The 19,388-nt window shown below is 34.4% G+C and overlaps 1 long non-coding RNA gene across 1 annotated transcript in view; it reads left to right on the top strand.

Moving 5' to 3' along the window:
- The window catches only part of LOC116637437, a 188,646-nt gene that overhangs the window by 141,615 nt on the left and 27,643 nt on the right, over positions 1-19,388 (top strand). The window lies entirely within an intron of this gene.

Below are 19,388 nucleotides of genomic sequence, written 5' to 3'. Positions count from 1 at the left end.
AGTCTAATTTTACAACATTTATTTCTCATTTTACAATTATTTTATTATTACATATATTTTCTTCAACTAATATTCAAAGGGGTTAGCAAATTTCATTCAGATACCAGTTCAGGGCGCCTGGGTGGCTCAGTTGGTTAAGCGACTGCCTTCGGCTCAGGTCATGATCCTGGAGTCCCGGGATCGAGTCCCGCATCGGGCTCCCTGCTCGGCAGGGAGTCTGCTTCTCCCTCTGACCCTCCTCCCTCTCATGTGCTCTGTCTCTCATTCTCTCTCTCTCAAATAAATAAAATCTTTAAAAAAAAAAAAAAAATTTCATTCAGATACCAGTTCAAGAAGTACCCAGTCTTAAGGCTTAGTACCTGCACACTTGTGTACAAATCAAATAGTGAATGGATTTGATTACTAACTCTGTGATTAATACCCCAAATGTAAACACAGTGACTCAATAAAATATTGTCAAATATATCCAAGGCAAAATAGCGATTTATATAAACTCGTCATTAAAACCTACCCAAATAGTCCCTGGTGGAGGGTAGATGTTTTAAAAGGATTGAATTTAACCCCATGTCCAAAAACAACATTTTTATTTTGAGTATAATAAGTAAGTACTCTGCATGGCCTATACAGTCACAAGTTTGCTGAACCAACAGTTATGCTTGATTTTGAAAAAAGAAATAATAAGATAATCTCTTATTATCTTATCTCAGTAGATTACACTACCTGAGCAAATCAATGAATCTGAGAAAACAAATTTGGATTATATATTTTGGAAACTGAAATATATAATACACAATGGTTGGGAACAGTGACTTAGATAAACTATGAGTGTGATAGGAGGATGTATTTTGAATTGTCTAGCACTTGAGAGGGAAAAACAGGAAAGTCATATTGATTTTTAATGTAGGAAGATGGAGGGTAAATTGCTTTTGGGTTTGACAAGCTATTTGGTGATATGTCTTAGAGCAGTGTTTCTCAAATTTTATTGTGCCTAAGAATCAGTTGTGAGCTTTTAAAAATGCTAATTCTCAGGTCCTAACAGAGATTCTTTTGCAGTATGTGTTAGGTAGGACTTAGAATTACTTGTTTTTAATGAACACCTTATGCAGGTAGTTTGTGGACTTCACTTTCTGAAACACCATCTCATAGTGTTTCTATTAGCTTTTATGTTCTTTCTTCCTTACCTAGATGTGTAGCAAAAAATATTTTATCTTTTAGATAGAATCTCTGTAACTTTTTATTAATAATTCATATAGCAAAGAGGAAATTTAAAAATATATGTAGTTTGGTATGTCAGACTAGAGAGCTTAGGCACAGGTGGAAGAGAGGATAAGCAGAGGCTAGCAATTTGACATTATGTATTTTCTCCAGGATTTCATACAACTTAATTATTTAAAATTAGTACTTTTCAAACTTTTTATTCTCCCTCATTTCTCATGACCCACTGCTCAACATAATCTATCAACCAACAGCCAATTATAACAAAACTTGTGCATTAAAACAGTATTATAGTATTTCCTTTATTTTATTAATTTCAGGAATTATTAGAAGTCTTCAATGTAATAATATGCTATTTTCATTTTGTAGTATCCTTTTACAAGTCTGACCTATTTTCATTATACGTAAGTTATTTTGGGACATTCAGGAACATTGGTGACAATGTGTGGATGTGGTTCTGTATGTATGATTAGAGCTCCTTCCTAGAGAAGATATGTGACTGACTGGAGGGGAGAGTGGAAGGAATTATGGAGATAAAGAAGATCTAGTAAGAAGTTAGAGACAAAGTACAGAAATGTGAAAGAAAGGAATAGCTTGCTTTGATCTATATCAAGGTTTAGAACAATTGGCTTTTGTTAAGTTAATTTGATGGCTCGATTTTGTAGAATCTTCACAAAGGACTACAGGGTAGTGAAATATATGGCAAGGTTTCCTTCTGGAGTGACACAGCCATGGAATCTGAAGGGTGGTGCTGTTAAGGTTCATTTTCCATTTGCAGTAGAAATATCCCAGTGACTCCAGAGGTATAATGTCAGATGTTCTTATCAAAAGGTAGGGTTTATTCATTCTGTATCACTTGTGGTGGTGATGGCAGTGGTGGTACTGCTGGTGGCTGTGGTTGTGGTGGTGTTTGCATGTCTGTGGTAGAGAGGATAAGAAAATAGTAGGATAAAAGAATGTAGCAGGATATTGGTGGTTTGAGTGCAATAGTATCCTGGTTGTACCACTTCAGAGTCAGGTCTGGTCTCCAGATGTTCAGGCTCAAACTTTGACCAATGTCAGTTGATGTGCTAATTACAAATAAATTTTAAATTTGTTTTGGAGTATATCACTTCCCAGTGACTGAAATTGGGAAAGGCTTTAAATGCTAGGATGAGCATTTTGTGCCTTATGTAATTGGGAACTGTTAAATATTCTTCTGCAGATTTGTGGAATAATGAGATTATCTTATTATTTCTTTTTTCAAAATCAAGTATAACTGTTGGTTCAGCAAACTTGTGACTGTATAGGCCATGCAGAGTACTTACTTATTATACTCAAAATAAAAATGTTGTTTTTGGACATGGGGTTAAATTCAATCCTTTTAAAACATCTACCTTCCACCAGGGACTATTTGGGTAGATTTTAATGACGAGTTTATATAAATTGCTATTTTGCCTTGGATATATTTGACAATATTTTATTGAGTCACTGTGTTTACATTTGGGGTATTAATCACAGAGTTAGTAACAACCTTATGTTCACATTTCATGGAGGAATTAGAATAATTCCACAAAGAGCTTAAAGTCTTTAGGAATTTAACTTGATGAGTGTTGAGGAGCTCAAACTAATATCCTTTCTCTCCTTTTGTGGATAGGCATTTTTTATCTGAATTGAATTTCATTTCATATGTGGATTGTTTTCTCTAATAAATATTTTCAGTGCAGAAATAGGAGATTTTAAAGAGTTTCAGGTAAGACTCCAGCTTATTTCTGGATCTAGTAACTAGTTCTAGGTAACTGTCCTCATTTTGTAAGTATAACTAGCTTTGCAATATTAAGGAAGTTATCTTCTTTAGGTTTTCCTTTTTCAACTGTAATATGAGAATGTGACCAGAACATGTAAAGATATATTTTATCTCTATAATTCTATGACTGTAAGATTTTCAGGGAGTGACTTTACAGTAATAATGTTTAAATTTCTGTTGACTCCGAAGGTCATTCCACATGAGTTACAAAACTCATTTAAGTTGTATTACTGAAACAAGTTTATGCCTCTTGAGAGGACTACTGAAGGAGATCTTCAAAGGAGATAAAAATGTTTGTTTGAACTTCAGTATTGATGTGTTTATAAAAATTTAATCTTATCCAAATACTGAGGACTTCTGACATCCAAGTATAGCCAAATTTAAGTCAATACAATGAATAGTTGCTCAATGAACAGCTCATTTTTAAAAAATGTAAACTTTGTTGGGTATTTTGAAGAGGATTTCACTTTTTAAGATTTATCTGTTGCTAAAGAACCTGTTTGAATCTTTCTTTCCTCCATTAGCAGTAGAATAGTATTAAGAATATTTTTCACTTCATATGTAGATGATTTATTAGTTCTTTCTGTTCTTGCCAAATGTTCATAAGTCTGGACTAAACTGTAATATCATACTTAATGTCTCAAAGTTTTATAATAACTTCAGGATCTGTAAATTTAATAATAATTTCACGTGTCTTGCTTTTGTCTAAGTAATGTGGCATAAACTATAAAGTAACAGGTGACATGTATGCCAGGATTTAAATAGCAAATGATATTATACTGTCCTCCACTTAGAAGACCTAGCACATGCAAGTGTGTAATAGTCTATCAACAGGGAGATATGGGTATAGGATCTCTTTTGCTGTTTTTATCCGAGGCGCGATTATTGCTAATTAAAATACCTCCCTGGGCAGTTCTAATGATCGGCCATGTTTGGAAGCCCTAGGTCTTGTATATGGCAAAAGATAATTATTGAAGTGTTCTTATAGCCACAAACCCAGAACCCGGGCCATTTCTGGACCCTGCTGTGGGTTTCAAGCTTGACCCAGTTAGACCCATAGTTCATTCCTGTCTGGATTCTTCTTGGGAATTTTGCTCTGACCTTAGGGTAGTGAATTCTCATGTTGCTTATTTTGGCAAGAATCTTTAAAGGAATCTTGTGTGTATGTCAGTGGGGTGGAGGTGGGGTGGGGCAGATCCATGCTTCACAAGTGTCCCAAGTTTCCTGAAATGGCCCGAGCTGCCATCAGAACAGATCATAATTAGACTATGTGGTGGGCGCGTCTGATTGCTATGTATGGCAAAGCTACTTACTGCTTCCAGGGATGGCTGGATTCCTGGAATAAAGTAGATTGAATGTATACTAGGATGTGCCAGAATAGAGAATAGAAAAAACTGAATCTTTGGGGTAAATTTATGTAAAATGCTTAAGCAACTTTGTGTCTCATGGGTATGGTTTAGAATAAAGAATGATTAAAAGTCAAGAAAACAAAAAAGGGTAGTATAAAATGTTTGCTTTTAGGTAGCAATAAGCCTTAAGAAAAGCATTAAATAAACTAGTATCATTGGGTCTTAAATTCTAAATTGATGAAAAAAAATCATATAAATAGTTCTAAATTAGCTGTTTTATGCATTAGGTAGTAATTACCACATTATTGAAGTTAAATAAGTCCATGTGTTTAAAAATAGCAGTGAAGATTGACATAAACCTTGGGTTTAAGATTTTAAACTGGGCATTGTCTCATAGAATGTCAGACTGAGAGCCGCATTTTGGGGAAATGATTAATAAGAGTTGAGGAAATTTGCTAATAGCTGCCATGAAGCCAGAAATCTGTCCCGTAAATTTTTTTTTTCTGAAGTCCTGAGTAATACTAGATGTATTTTTTTTTTTTTAGCTCTTTTAGGCTGAATCATGTAAGAAAGGTTATTTTAGGAAAATAATTAAAAATTTTTATTTACCATTTCCATATGTTTATATATGAAATGTAGGCAATTATAGCTCAACTAATTTTAGGCTTGGAAAAAGTCACATGTGTATATAGAGAGCTTGTTGAACCGAAAAATTTAATTTTTAAAAAAGATTTTATTTCTTTATTTTAGAGAAAGAGAGAGAGAGAGAGAGAACACAAGTGGGGAGGGGCAGAGGGGCAAAGGGAGAAGGAGAAGGAGACTGCCCCTGAGTAGGGAGCCTGACGAGGGGCTCGATCCCAGGTCCCTGGGATCATGACCTGAGCTGAAGGCAGACACTTAACTGACTGAGCCACCCAGGTGCCCCTAAAATTTAAGTTTTATCTTTTTGCAACTTGCTAAAAATAGGCCCATCTCTATAAGAACAAAAATAACTATTACACATCAGGATTATCTAAAATCGTATAAAATAACAAGATATCTTCAAATTGGAAATGAAGGAACAAAGATGAGGTGGGCCAACAAAAAGGGTGAAAGGAGAAGTTAAAATCACTCAGTAGTGGGGAGAAGATAGACAAAAAAGATATCTTTAAGTTATTTAGCAGTGACCAAGACCCATACAGCAGGATGAAAGACTAGGTGTCACGGTATAATTGGAGAAAAAACCAAGAAGAGTAGAACTATGAGCATCAAGAGAATAGGGGAGAGGAATATGGGATGGCTAAGGCTGATTCTCAAGCTGATACTTATTGACTTGACTTGGTTTGATAGCAGAGATGGAGAATTCCATGTAAAAAACACATTGATTGTTGTGGAGAGTACTGGATGTTTCTAATTTATAGTAAATAAAAAATGTCATGTGACACCCATATGAAATCTAAACATATAAGCCAATAATAACAAGCAAATGTATAAATCTCTGGATTAACATAAAAGTTAAAATGACAATAAATATTTAGATAGAAAGTGTGTGTTTAAATGTGAATATGGACCCCATATGACTCTAGTACTTTCATAGAAAAAAACAGAGTGCTTTTATGAGTATTTTTGTCTCTATAATATATGACAGGAAGAAAAGACACTAAGATTTTGATTCTAGATCAGAGCTCAGTGGAATAGTTAACTAAACTAAAAAAGTATATGTTTCTTCAAGCAATCATTGTTTCTGGTTCATTGACTAGAGAGAAATTTTTTTTAGACAACTGAAAATTTCTTTTATTTATTCAGACACATCTGTGAAATCACTTTTCTTTTGAAAGATGTAAAGACTTTCCAGGATAATGTGTAGAAAAGAGTCCTTTTAAATGGAATACAAGATTTACTATTCTACATGTGCTTTCATGTCAATTTTTAAAAATGAGAAATCAAGAGAATATATGCTTGCTGTTTATTAAGTGTTAAGAAAGGAATTTTTATCACTTGCTGATTTTCAAAGATGAATAACAGAACTATAGATGAAGTGGTAGACTTTAGGGCTTGGATCTGGTTATCTTTAACATGGTAAAGACCAAGTACTCTTAGCTTTGTTAACTTAAGAATTCCACCTGGAAGGAGGTTACAGAGCTGCCAGAATTTGCCTGTATTATAATTTCATAATGCCTTCACAACTTTAACAGTTTTGGGGGTGTGGGTTGAACATGAAACTTAACTCATTATAAATATTACACATGTAAACTGCATTCAATTTTGGTTGAAGCCCTAGAAATTTATGAATGAGATAGAAGACACGAATTGAGCTCTCCTGGTTTAAATCTCACTGGTTTGGGAGCATATAAGGAGCAACTTAAAAGCAGGTGCTTATAGTTCTTGTTTTCAGAATGACAACATGCACACAAAAGCTTTTTAAATCCCCTCTGTTTTATGAAGTCCAAATATCTTAAATCCAGTAGATTGAAAAAAAAAAGACTTCCTACTTTGAGCCCAATAATTTTGACAAATTGGCTGAGGCTTGTTTTCCAGGGAAATGATACATTTATCTACGATCCAAAAGGAAATCTGTTCCTTTCATTTTTCAATGTGTGGTACAAATGTGTTTAGAGTATGCATTATGTATTTATTTTTGGGAATACTTATTTCTTTGCCAATGGGCATGCCTTATATCAAAGATGGGTGTTTCAGCAGCAGATGTTTAAATTATACTTCTGCTCTGTAGCAAGTAAAATCATTTTTGAGTGTCAAAATAAATAAATACAGCAGTTTAACTGATATTTCCCAACTAAAATCTAACCCGAAGAATTTAAATATGAGACAAAAAAAGAAATCAACATGTTTTATAAGAAGGAATTGCCTAATACACATAAAGGATGACTGTACTCAACCTTGGGATGGGATGGGATGGTTACATGTGATCTGAAGGGCATTTGGTGAATCATAATCTGAAGTTGGGGGAAATATGTTGAATAGCATGAGTATAGGACACTAAAGATAGATTAAAAAAAAATGTTGGAATCGTTTTTATGGAATGGTTCTTGTTGTACCCAACATGTTTGTTTCCCTTAGCTGCTGGGTTTTATATACAAGGATTATTAAACTGGAACAAACAAGTTGTCTCTACATTATTATCAGTACAATTAGCTCTCTTATAGCTCATCAGTGGGTTATCCCACTTAGATATTATTTGTGACCATTTTTCACTTCTGGATGTAATTTTTTAAAAAATTTTATTTTATTATGTTATGTTAATCACCATACATTACATAATTAGTTTTTGATGTAGTGTTCCATGATTCATTGTTTGCGTATAACACCCAGTGCTCCATTCAGTACGTGCCCTCTTTAATACCCATCACCAGGCTAACCCATCCCCCCACCCCCTCCCCTCTAGAACCCTAGTTTGTTTCTCTGAGTCCATAGCCTCTCATGGTTCGTCTCCCCCTCCGATTTCACCCCCTTTATTTTTCCCTTCCTGCCATCTTCTTCTTCTTCTTCTTTTTTTTTTTTTAACATACAATGTATTATTTGTTTCAGAGGTACAGGTCTGTGATTCAACAGTCTTACACAATTCTGGATGTAACTGATCCCAGAGCTTAGTATGCTTCCCAGCCACACTCACTTGCTCAGAATATGTTGTAAACTATATTGGATCAACTGTTTTCTACCAGTACTTTGTATTCATGTTCCCTTCTAGACTATGAAGTTGAGGTTGAAGACTATGCAGTATGAAGGCTTTTTCTGGGATCAGCAATACTTATATTTAGAACTCTCAGAAAATTGACTTCTTCAGCAAATTCTTTTAGTTTAACTCATTTATGGTTGCTACGATTCAGGTAGGTTTGGGTTCAGTTACTAAAAGAAAAAACCATAGAAGCCTAACTGAGCTCTGTTTCATTCCTGGCATTCCTAGGAGGGGATTGGAACATTACAGAGTTAGGAGAGAGAGAGAAAGAGGCATTAATTCTACTTCTCCAGCAAAAAGTTCCATTTCTCTTTGATCACTCGTTATTGCCAGTGCTTTTATACAAAAACCATATGATGAATACAAATTTACAGGAGAAAAAAATACTACTTTATAAAGACATTGGAGAAGTTATGTGGGGATCTTTTCTCTTTTGATTGACACTAGACTTCAGAAACATGCAAACAAAGGAATTGTTCTAAAAGGATTTTTAAATGACAACTCATAATGGTAATAAATGAAGTACAGTTCAGGGTGTGTGCTGATGATATAATTCCAGTGACTATAATGAACTATAATTGTGTAAATGTGTATATGTGTATGTGCATTTATTTCTTAAACCATTTAATGAAATGGAAATCAAGACAGTGCATCCAGAAGTTGTTAGAGAGGGATCATATTTTTAAAATTGTTGATATCTAAACTTAGGAGATCTCATCATCTTGAATAGCTTAAATCCTGGAAATTCTAGGTAGATGATATCATATTTGAACCTAGATTTTAAGGTGGACAACATCCAGTTGGTGTTAGATGATCTGGGTTCTATCCTCAGATCCAAATGCCCTTTATGAGTAGCATTTATTAAATCTCCTTTGGTGGCTAGTGTATGAAGAGTTTCCTTGATATTTTTCAGTTTCTGCTTATTTTGTCTTTCAGGGAGTTTGTCCTGTGTACATGGCTCTTAGTCACCCAGCCAGGTCTTTGCTTCTTACTATGAATTGTGGAGTTGATAAAATTTCTTAATATTTTCTCTTATGATACTGTGAAATTGTCTCAGCAAGAAGGACTTTGTCCACTAGATATTTGGAAAAATATTTCAAGATTAGGTAAATGTAGAGGCAGTAAAATATATTCTGTTCTTTACTTATAATCACCATAATTTTATATTGGAAAGCTTTTGCCTTGTGAATGTAATTAAGTCAGTATCAGTGATTAGTAGGTATGTGCTGCTGGCTGACTGCTGTTTGGTGGGATATATGGTTAAACTTTATTCCAACCAGTGTTCATATGTTCATAATGAGAGGCCATAGAGAAAGTTCAGAGACCTCAAGTCAAACTATAATCACAACTATAAAGACAACAATGTAATGCAGTACAGAGAAGATTGGATAATGACAATCTGGAGACCTATGTTTGATTTCTACTTTTGTCTTTAACTGTCTTTGGCTAAGGCAAGTCATTTAACCTCTTACAATTTTTTTCCTTTAGTGTGCAGTGAAGGGTTTGAGTTTAGATAACCTCTAAACTCCGTTCTAGTTGTAATATCCCATCATTCTATATTAGGTTCAGAGCTGTTATTTAATTGGCCTCATGCCATCTTGCCCTTTATTTAAATACCAAGATTCTTATGTAAGTACATTAGTAGCCCAGAATATTGGCTGACTGGTTCCTCAAGAAGTCAGCTGTGGAATTTTTTAGGATTTTGTTTTGGTACTTGTGTAGTCAGGGTTCTCCAGATAAACAGAAGCAAAAGGAGAAATCTTTTTTTTTTTTAAGATTTTATTTATTTATTTTAGAGAGAGAGCATGAGCTGGGGGAGAGGCAGATGGAGAGGGAGGGGCAGACTCCCCGCTGAGCAGGGAGCCTGATATGGGGCTCGATCCGAGGACCCTGGGATCATGACCTGAGCCGAAGGCAGACACTTAACCAACTGAGCCACCCAGATGCCCCGCCAACAGGAGAAATCTATATGTATATGCATATGTACGTGTATATCTATCTCTATCCATATCCGTGTGTGTGTATATGTGTGTGTGTGTGTGTATAGTGAGCTAACTCTTTATTCTATATATAGAATTGACTCATATGATTATGGAGGCTGAGTAGTCCAGACCAAGGAAAGCCTATCATAAAGTTCCAGTCAAGTCTGAAGGCCTGAGAACTATGCTATTCAGGGCTTCAGTGGATTAGATGAGGCCTACCCACATTGGGGAGGGCAATCTGCTTTTCTCAGTCTACAAATTCACATGTTAATCTCATCTAGAAATACCCTCATAGACACATGCAGAATGTTTAACCAAATATCTGGGTACCCTATGGTCTTGTGAAGTTGACACATAAAATTAACCATCACAGGACTGAAAACTTCAACTATAAGGAAAAATTAGAAGAAGTTTCTTTAAAATGATCTACTTCATTAGTTGACTACAACTGGTGTTTTTGTTTTCTTTCTCCTGAGTTATTAGAAATCATAGTACTGTAGACTATACTAAAAAAACATTGGGATGTTCCCAGAAAACAGAAAAAGCATGGCTCAGGAGAAAAGCAGAAGCTGATAATGTGAATGTCTATCTATGGAAGTAAGATGATTAAATGAAAATCAGAGACTGGCATGGGTGAAATGTCAATTTTTGGTAAAAATAAATTTAAAAATAAAAAAATAAAAAGTAGAAAAAATTATATAAAGATTAAAATAACTCTTCTTAAGCAAAGGCTTTTGGAAAATTATAACCTGAGAGGTGGGGCTGGTAAGACGTGAGGAATAAACTGTGGTCTCTTCAGTCATGCCTGGTTAGACAGCTATCATCTTTTACTATTATCTTGAACTCAGGGAATAAGTGCATATTCATCTATTGTCATAGCTTGATATTATAGAAAGAGTCCTAGGCGAGAAGCCAAATCATCCTGACCCATGGCCTGCTGTGTTTCTACATAAATTTTTAAAAAAATTTAATTCATTAAAAATTTCCTTTAATTTCTTTGTATCTCAAGCCCTCATCTGTAAAATGGCAATAAATTAATAACTGCCCTCCTGACAAGCCATACAAACAAATGTAAGGTAATAGTGTTATTTTCTTTGTTACAGACTTTTTTCTTGTTTGTTTGCCTTAAACATTTTCTAGCAAGAACAAGAATTAGTGGAGTGGTATTTATTTGTTCCTTACTATGTTTATTTTATGTTGGCATGATATTTTAAAAGAAACAATGGAATTAAAAAAATTAACTTTGCTTCATTTAAAGCTGAATAAGATGAAAGGCAATATAGCTATTTTTATATATTTTCCTCTGGAAATATCTAATTAGGAAAAAAGTGGCTATTTTTGAGCTACATTCATTATTAACTACCATCTGAAGAATCTTTTTATAACTTTTAGAAGCCTAAACTTTAATGCGGAAAGATCTTTCAATTCTACTTTAGGAAGAAATATGTTAATAAGAAGTTTAAGACCAGTAAGAAGTTTAAGACCAAAAAGAGAAGGAATAGGTGGAAGTGCAGTGAAATAATTGATACAGAAATCAGGGGGCTGGTACATATTTCCCACTCTTTGAAGCTCGGCTTGGTCATGAGACTTGCTTTGTCCAACAAAATCTGATAGAGTTACTACATGGCAGTTACAAGCCTAGGCTTCAAGATGCCTTCATGGGTTTCTGTTTTTTTTTTTTACGATCTCTGCCATCACCATGAACAGGACATGCTTAGGCTACCCCTGAGATCACTGTGGAGCACAGTAGACTGTGTCCAGAAGTACAGCTTTAATCTGCAACTTTTCAGCTGAGCTCAGGTGCAGGAGAATAAGTGATCATTCTTTAAATTTTTTTTTTTTAAAGATTTTATTTTTTTATTTGAGAGAGCACGTGCATGAGTGAGTGAGCATGAGCTGGGGGAGGAGCAGAGGCACAAGGAGACTCCTTGCTGAGCAGGGAGCCCAATGACGTGGGGCTCAATCCCAGGACCCTGGGGTCATGACCTGAGCTTAAGTCAGACACTTAACTGACTGAGCCACCTAGGCACCCCTAAATTCACTGAATTTTAATGTGGTTCCTTATGTAATAAGAGCTCACTGATATGAGGGTGAAAGTTCCTTTAGGACAAGGAGTATGCCTTACTCATATTTAGGTTGTCAGGTGCCCAGGTACTCAAATAACATATTGCACGATAAATTTAATAAATACAGAAAGTTACAAGAACAATATAATGCCATCTGGAATTAACAAACATTGTTTTTTTTCCCAATTGTATTATTAAAATAATGCCCTTTTGTTATTTTCCCCAACTATTGTCATGAAGTTATTAATTAATCCTTATAACTCATGTTTTTATACTTTTACTATTTTTATGCATCTGTAAGTAGTATAATCGTGCTTTGTGTATATTGGAAATATTTGTGTGCATGTGAATATGCTTCACATATTATTCCACAGTTTTCTTTTTGACTCAGTATTGTTTTTGTGATCTGTGTTATGTGAGTATACTTAGGTTTCATTCATTCATTTTATTGGTTATATTATATTCATTTCTATAATTTATTTATCCATTCCTCTTTTGATGAATATTTAGGATGTTCCTAGAATTTTGTAAAAGCAAACAAAGCTGCAGTAAACATTCTTTTTTTTTTTTTTTTAAAGATTTTATTTATTTATTTGAGAGAGAGAGAGAGAGCACATGAGAGGGGGAGGGCCAGAGGGAGAAGCAGACTCCCCGCTGAGCGGGGAGCCCGATGCGGGACTCGATCCTGGGACTCCAGGATCATGACCTGAGCCGAAGGCAGTCGCTTAACCAACTGAGCCACCCAGGCGCCCTGCAGTAAACATTCTTTACTTGTCTGGAGAAGACTGTTATCTGGGACATATGTGTAGGAGTTTCTCTAGGGTATGTATCTGATTAGAATTGCCAAGGCCATAGGGTATTTCTGTTGTCAACTCTACTAGAAATTGCAAGATTGCTTTCCAAAGTAATTTTACACACTCCTGTCTAAATATATGAGACACTTTATGGCCCCAGTCCTTGCCAAGTATTGATAGGCTTTTAAGTTTTGCTAATATAATAGGTATGAGATAATGCATGTTTTATTTCACATTATTTCTGTTTATTATAAGGTCAAGCTCTTTTCCAGATTATTTATTTGCCAGTATATTTAGGCCCTTCTAGTTAAATTTGCTTATTTTGCCTTTGGGTTTTTTATGGTTGTTTTGTGTTTTTTTTTGTTTGTTTGTTTGTTTTTGCCTTTTCTTTTTGTTTTCTTAGATTTCTTTATGTGTCCTGGTTACAGTTACTTTGTTTGCTACATGTATTGCAAGTATTTTCTCCTTGTCAGTGTTTTCTATTTTAATTTTTTAATGGTGTCTTTTGTAGGCAGCCTCTGAGGTGACTACCAGTGATCACTACCTCCTGGTATTCCAGACCTTATGTAATCTCTTCTCCTTAGGTTTGGGCTGGACTTACTGGTTCACTTCTTACAAATAGACCATGGGAAAAATGACCACTTCTGAGAGTAGGTCAAAAAACAACTGTGACTTCCATCTTGGGTTCTTCCACTCTATCTCATGCATGCATGTTTTACTTGTCCTGGTGGAAATCATGTTATGAGTAGTCCGGAACTGAAGCCTTTTGCCAAACATCAAGGTGAATGAACTTGGAAGTAGTCCCAAGTAGTCTTCAGAGACCGCAGTCTGGCTGACACCTAGACTGCAAACTTATGAGAAATCCTGAGCCAGCATTGCAGAGCTAAGCCATCCTAGATTCCTAATTCTGAGAAATTATGTGAGATAATAAATGTTTATGGCTTAACCTGCAAAGTTTTGGGGATAATTTGTTAAGCAGCATTAGATAACTAGTATCTTTTGTCATAGGAATTTTAAATTTTGGTTTGATGAAAGAAATCAATATTTAATTTATGAATTTTTTTGTCAGATAAATTCTAGCCTTAAATTTATGAAGATATTTGTCTGTGTTTTCTTTGAAAGCCTTTTCACATGAATTCCCTTGTTATATTTTACTTTCATATGGGTTACAATATAAGGTTTTATATTTTTGTCAGATAATCTTGTGTAATTGTCAACAACAGTTGACATTTTTAAAATACCTTCTTGATAGATTCTCTTGGGGTTTCTATGTAAACAAACATGTAATAAGCACATAATGACTATTTCAAATTTTCCATTCTGCTATATTTTAAAAATCACCTTTATTAAGATATGATTTACATTATAATCAGTTATAAAGTTTTAATGAGTTTTGACATGTGTACATTATGTAATCAGCACTCTAATCATGATATAGGACATTTATATAACCCCCAAAAGTCTTTCATCCCTCTTTGCAATTAATTGCCTCCCTCTGCCCTTAGTTCTTGGCAACCACTGATCTTTTTTTTTAATGCTATAGTTTTAACTTTTCTAAAGTTTCATATAAATGAGCATACACTATGTGGTCTTTATGTCTGGCTTATTTCACTTAACATAGTGTTTTGAGATTCCCACGTCAATGAGTATATCAGTAGATGTTTCCTTTTTTATTGCTGATTAATATTCCATGATATGGGCATACTACAATTTGTTTATCCAAAGGTTGATATTTGAATTGTTCCCAGTTGGTGGTTATGAACAAATCACCGATGATGATTCAAATTCAAATCTTCATGTGGACATATATTCTCCTGTCTCTTGAATAAATACGTAAAAGTAGAGTTTCTGTGTCAAATGTTAAGTGTATGTTTAACTTTACAAGACACTACTAAATGGCTTTCCAAAATGGTTGTATGTTCTGCATCTCCACCAGCCGTTTGAGTTCCAGGTTTTCCATGCCCTTGCCAAAATATGGTCTGTCAGTTTGAATTTTAACCATTCTAATGTGTATGTAGTGGTATTTCATTGTGGTTTTATTTACATTTCCCGAATGACTAATGATGTTGAGTGTCTTTTCATGGTTTATTTGTCATGTGTATATTTTCTTTGGTACATTACCTATTTAAATCTATTGCTCATTAAAAAATAGTGTTGTTTGTATTCATATTATTGCATTATAAAAGATTTTTATAATTTATACTTACAAGTCTTTTGTCAAATGTATGCTTTGCACATACTTTCTCCCAGAGTATGGCTGCTTTTTCATTTTCTTAACAGTATCTTAAGAGTGTCTATAAAACTTAATTTTGGTATAGCCCAGTTTATCAATCTTTTGTGCTTTTTTGGTCCTATATGAGAAATCTTTGATTAACCCAAAGTCACTAAGATTTCTCTTATCTTCTTTAAGTTTTATAATTTTCATTACACTTAGATTATATTCTACTTCAAGTTAATTTTTGTAATTTGTGTGTGCTGTGATTGAGTGCATTTTTTGTATACAGATAGGTGTGCCAGTACCATTTATTGAAAAGACTCATTTCCTTTGAATTGCTTTGGCACTGCTCAAAAATAAATTGACAGTAGATAGAGATATGGGTGCATTTCAGGACTCCCTATTCTGCTTCACTGATATGAGAAAAATATATATTTTTCAACTGTCAAAAGTATAAGAAGAAAATTAGATAGGTCTCGTTAAGTCTTTGCTTACACAGTTTTAAAAAAATGTTTCTCTTTAATCTTTCTGGAAATCATAGTTGTCCATTTTGTAATGTGAGACTCTAAAACTTTATTTCTTCTCAATATATATGCAGTTACCACCTGCCATTTATTGACTACTTTGGCCTCTGATTTCAAATATTACCCTATCTGAACATTTATATCTGTATCTATATATCTACCTGTATCTATCATACATCATATGCATATACACTAAGTACATCGATTTCTGTTTTTAGGCTGTCAGTTTTGTTTTATTGCTCTAGTTTTCTGTTTCTCTACCCAATATCATGCTGTTTTAATGTACATTACTGTAGTTCTGATTTATGGTAGAGCAAATTTTTAAAAAATATTATTCTTTTTCGAAAATTTCTTGGCTATCACTTCACATTTACTCTTCCAACTGATCTTTCTACATCTTGAAAAAGTATATTGCTCCATGATTTTGTGCCTCAGTAGAGAACTGCTAACACTTTCCTTTTGAGAAAGGGTATGATTGATTTTTTTCAGCTTACTTACATTAAGAGAAAGAGACTCCACAGGCTATAAAGGAATCAGGCAGAACAGGTTTGGGCATGTCTTCCCAGTGTGAAAAGATCTGTCTACAGATATGGTTCTGAAATAATGCGTTTAATAATAATACACTGTAATTAATGTGGTGTCCTCTGGCCCATTGGCCCCTCAGCATCTCAGGAACTATAACTCAAAGTGTGTTTTCCAAAGCAAAGGGCAGAAGGGTTTAATAAAGAGCAGAACTGTAGAACAGCTTGATTTCCTACAACTTCTACCACATGATTCAGAAATATTGTATAAAGTATGTGAAACTAAATGATGGTTCATATCTACCGAGAATTTCCTAATCATCTTTTGACTTTGGGAGCTTCAGAGTCAATAATTTCAAATTGGTTTTCATTATTCCTTTTTCATCATTCTCCACTGACAGGTCTTAAGACCAATAGGAATTTGATTGGTGTACTGAGTCTAAAATTTTCTGGCTTCTAACCAAACTTTAGGTATCATCTACAGTAATCTTTTGGGACATGTTTTCCCCTACATGCTATGCTACCTCAATTAACGGTGGTTTTTATGACTTGAGATTCCAGGGTATTAAATATGGACACATCTTTCTTCAGGATGGATGTCTACCATCATACATTGATGATCATCATGGTGTATCTGCTGAGGCCATCTACCTTTAGAGAAGGACACAGCTGTGCTGCCCTAGCTTTGTTAGGCTATAATGCTGTTGGGGCCTATTGCAGTAAAAGCAAGACTTTGTGTAGGAATGACAATGGGTGGGGCTTACAAGGCCATGGATTCAAAGATAGTGACAGCATAATTTACAAACTCCAGATAGAATTTGGGTCCAGGAGGAGATTTTTTCCTGTTTAATATATTGTTAACATTTTGTTTTCATTTTACATTATCTTCATGAGCATATTTTAGCTATCAGAATAATCTATTTTTATACATACCATAATATTTTATAAATGCATACCATTTTCATATTTATTTCTTTTTTTATTATGTTATGTTAATCACCATACATTACATCATTAGTTTTTGATGTAGTGTTCCATGATTCATTGTTTGCCTATAACACCCAGTGCTCCATTCAATACTTGCCCTCTTTAATACCCATCACCAGGCTACCCCATCTCCCCACCCCCCTCCCCTCTAGAACCCTCAGTTTGTTTCTCAGAGTCCATAGTCTCTCATGGTTCACCTCCCCCTCCGATTTCTCCCCTTCATTTTTCCCTTCCTACTATCTTTGTTTTTTTCTCTAACATACAATGTATTATTTGTTTCAGAGGTACAGATCTGTGATTCATCAGTCTTACACAATTCACAGCGTTCACCATAGCACATATTACCAACATCATATTTTAATCGAGTTTTAATTTAATGAGTGAAAATTATTTGTCATTTTATTCTACATTTTTATTACTAGGAAGTTCAAGCATGTTCATATACACTTATCACTTGATTCTTTTGTTTAGAATAGCACAAAAGCAATATTATTTAATCTAGATTTAGAAGGATGGTTGAGATTTTGCAAGGTAAGAAGGGAGAAAGGATATTCCTGACAGAAAGTTCAGCAGTTGAGAAGTCCATAGAAGTACATAAAACATGGGGAGCAAGTGTTTGTGAATACAGTATCTTAGGTATTATTTTGGTCTTTGTGTTTATTTTATTGGTTTTTAGGAACTCTTTATATAACAAATATGTTAAGCATTTGTATCTTAGCTGCTGCACAATTTTCCCTATTTTTTGTCCTTTTAAATTTCTCAAAAGATGTGCATAACACAATACTTTGTGAAATAGAAGTAATTTTATTTATTTATTTTACAAGACATATTGATGATTTACTATTTCTGGACAATATTCTTATCTATGAGGATATAGCCATACATAAAATGGGCAAAATCTCTGACTGAAGAGTTTACATTCCAGCTGACAGGGATTGCAAAAGCTAAATGTAATATATAATATGTCACATTATGATAATTGTTATAAAGAAAAATTAATCTGGGTATGGGGCCATCTGGCTGTAGTACAGTAAGAAGAGAATGGAATATGATGAAGTCAAAGAAGAGCAGGAGGCCAAACGAAATGAATTAAAGCCTTATAGGCAAGAATTGGTTATTAACTGAGAGTGGAAGCTATTGGAAAGTTCTGAGCAGGAGTCCTGTGATCCATCTTGCAGGATAAAAAGATTCCCCTGGCTGCTGTGTGGAGAAAAGTCTTCAGGGAATCAAGGGTAGAAGTAGATAAACTAGTAGGAGGCTGTTTAATAATGTAGGAGAAGAGATACTACACTGGCCCATGGTAGTAGCTGTGAAGATGGTAAGAAGTGGTCAGATTTTGTATATATCTCAAAGGCAGAGCTGAAAGAATTGATTTGGATGTGGCGTGTAAGAGTAAGAGGAGTGTCAGGAATAATTTCACCATTTAAGGGAAGATGCTAATTAATTCAAAGAATAGACTTGTGATTTATTGGGATGAAGAAAACATCCATATTAGGATATTTGTGGTACTGGGGAAGGAAAGTAAAAATTTGGTTTTGGACATGCATATTATACTTCAGATGCTTATTAGATATCACAGGAGATGTCAAGTAGAAAATGGGATGAGTCTTGGGTTCAGGGGAGAGGTCTGTTCACATATAGCCAACATTTAAAGGCATAGGACTAAATGAGATCACCTAAGGAATCAGAAGTCCAAGAACTCTGTGTGTTGTGTGTACCCTTATCAACTAAACAATTACATTCTGTGTAATAAAATGAAACACAATGGTCCACATTGTCTCCCGCTCAAAAGTTGATTAATATTCCTGCTATTTTCTGTATTCAAGGCAGGTACTATCATAAAATTTAGCTATATGAAGCAATTTTAGAATTACAGAATTTTAAATTGGAGTGACCTTGGAGATAATTTTTTTTTTATAATCAAGGACGTTAAAACCCAGGCAAATCATTTTTTTCAAGGTCACGGTGTAGAACACTTTGTACAACAGTATGATTTTATCTTTATGATTTTAATCCCCCTTGGAGATTTTAACATTTGAGGTTATATGTGATGTGGATGTAACAGAGATAATAGTTTAAAAGCAGACATGATGTTCAAATCTTTCAAGTCCATGTTATATGGGAGCCAGTCTTTAAGGGTTAGGCATCTAGAAATAAGGTCAAGAATTAATATCTATAACCAGGTCCTTTCACTGGATTTCTAATCAATCTCATTTTGTTGTTCTTTATTATTTTCTCAACATGTCAGAAACCAGGTCACTTTTCCATTTTGAAAA

The sequence above is a fragment of the Phoca vitulina genome, unplaced genomic scaffold, assembly GCF_004348235.1.
Source record: "Phoca vitulina isolate PV1807 unplaced genomic scaffold, GSC_HSeal_1.0 scaffold14, whole genome shotgun sequence".
NCBI lineage: Eukaryota > Metazoa > Chordata > Mammalia > Carnivora > Phocidae > Phoca > Phoca vitulina.
Note: the sequence above shows the minus strand (reverse complement) of the source record. Positions and strands in the feature narration are given on the sequence as shown.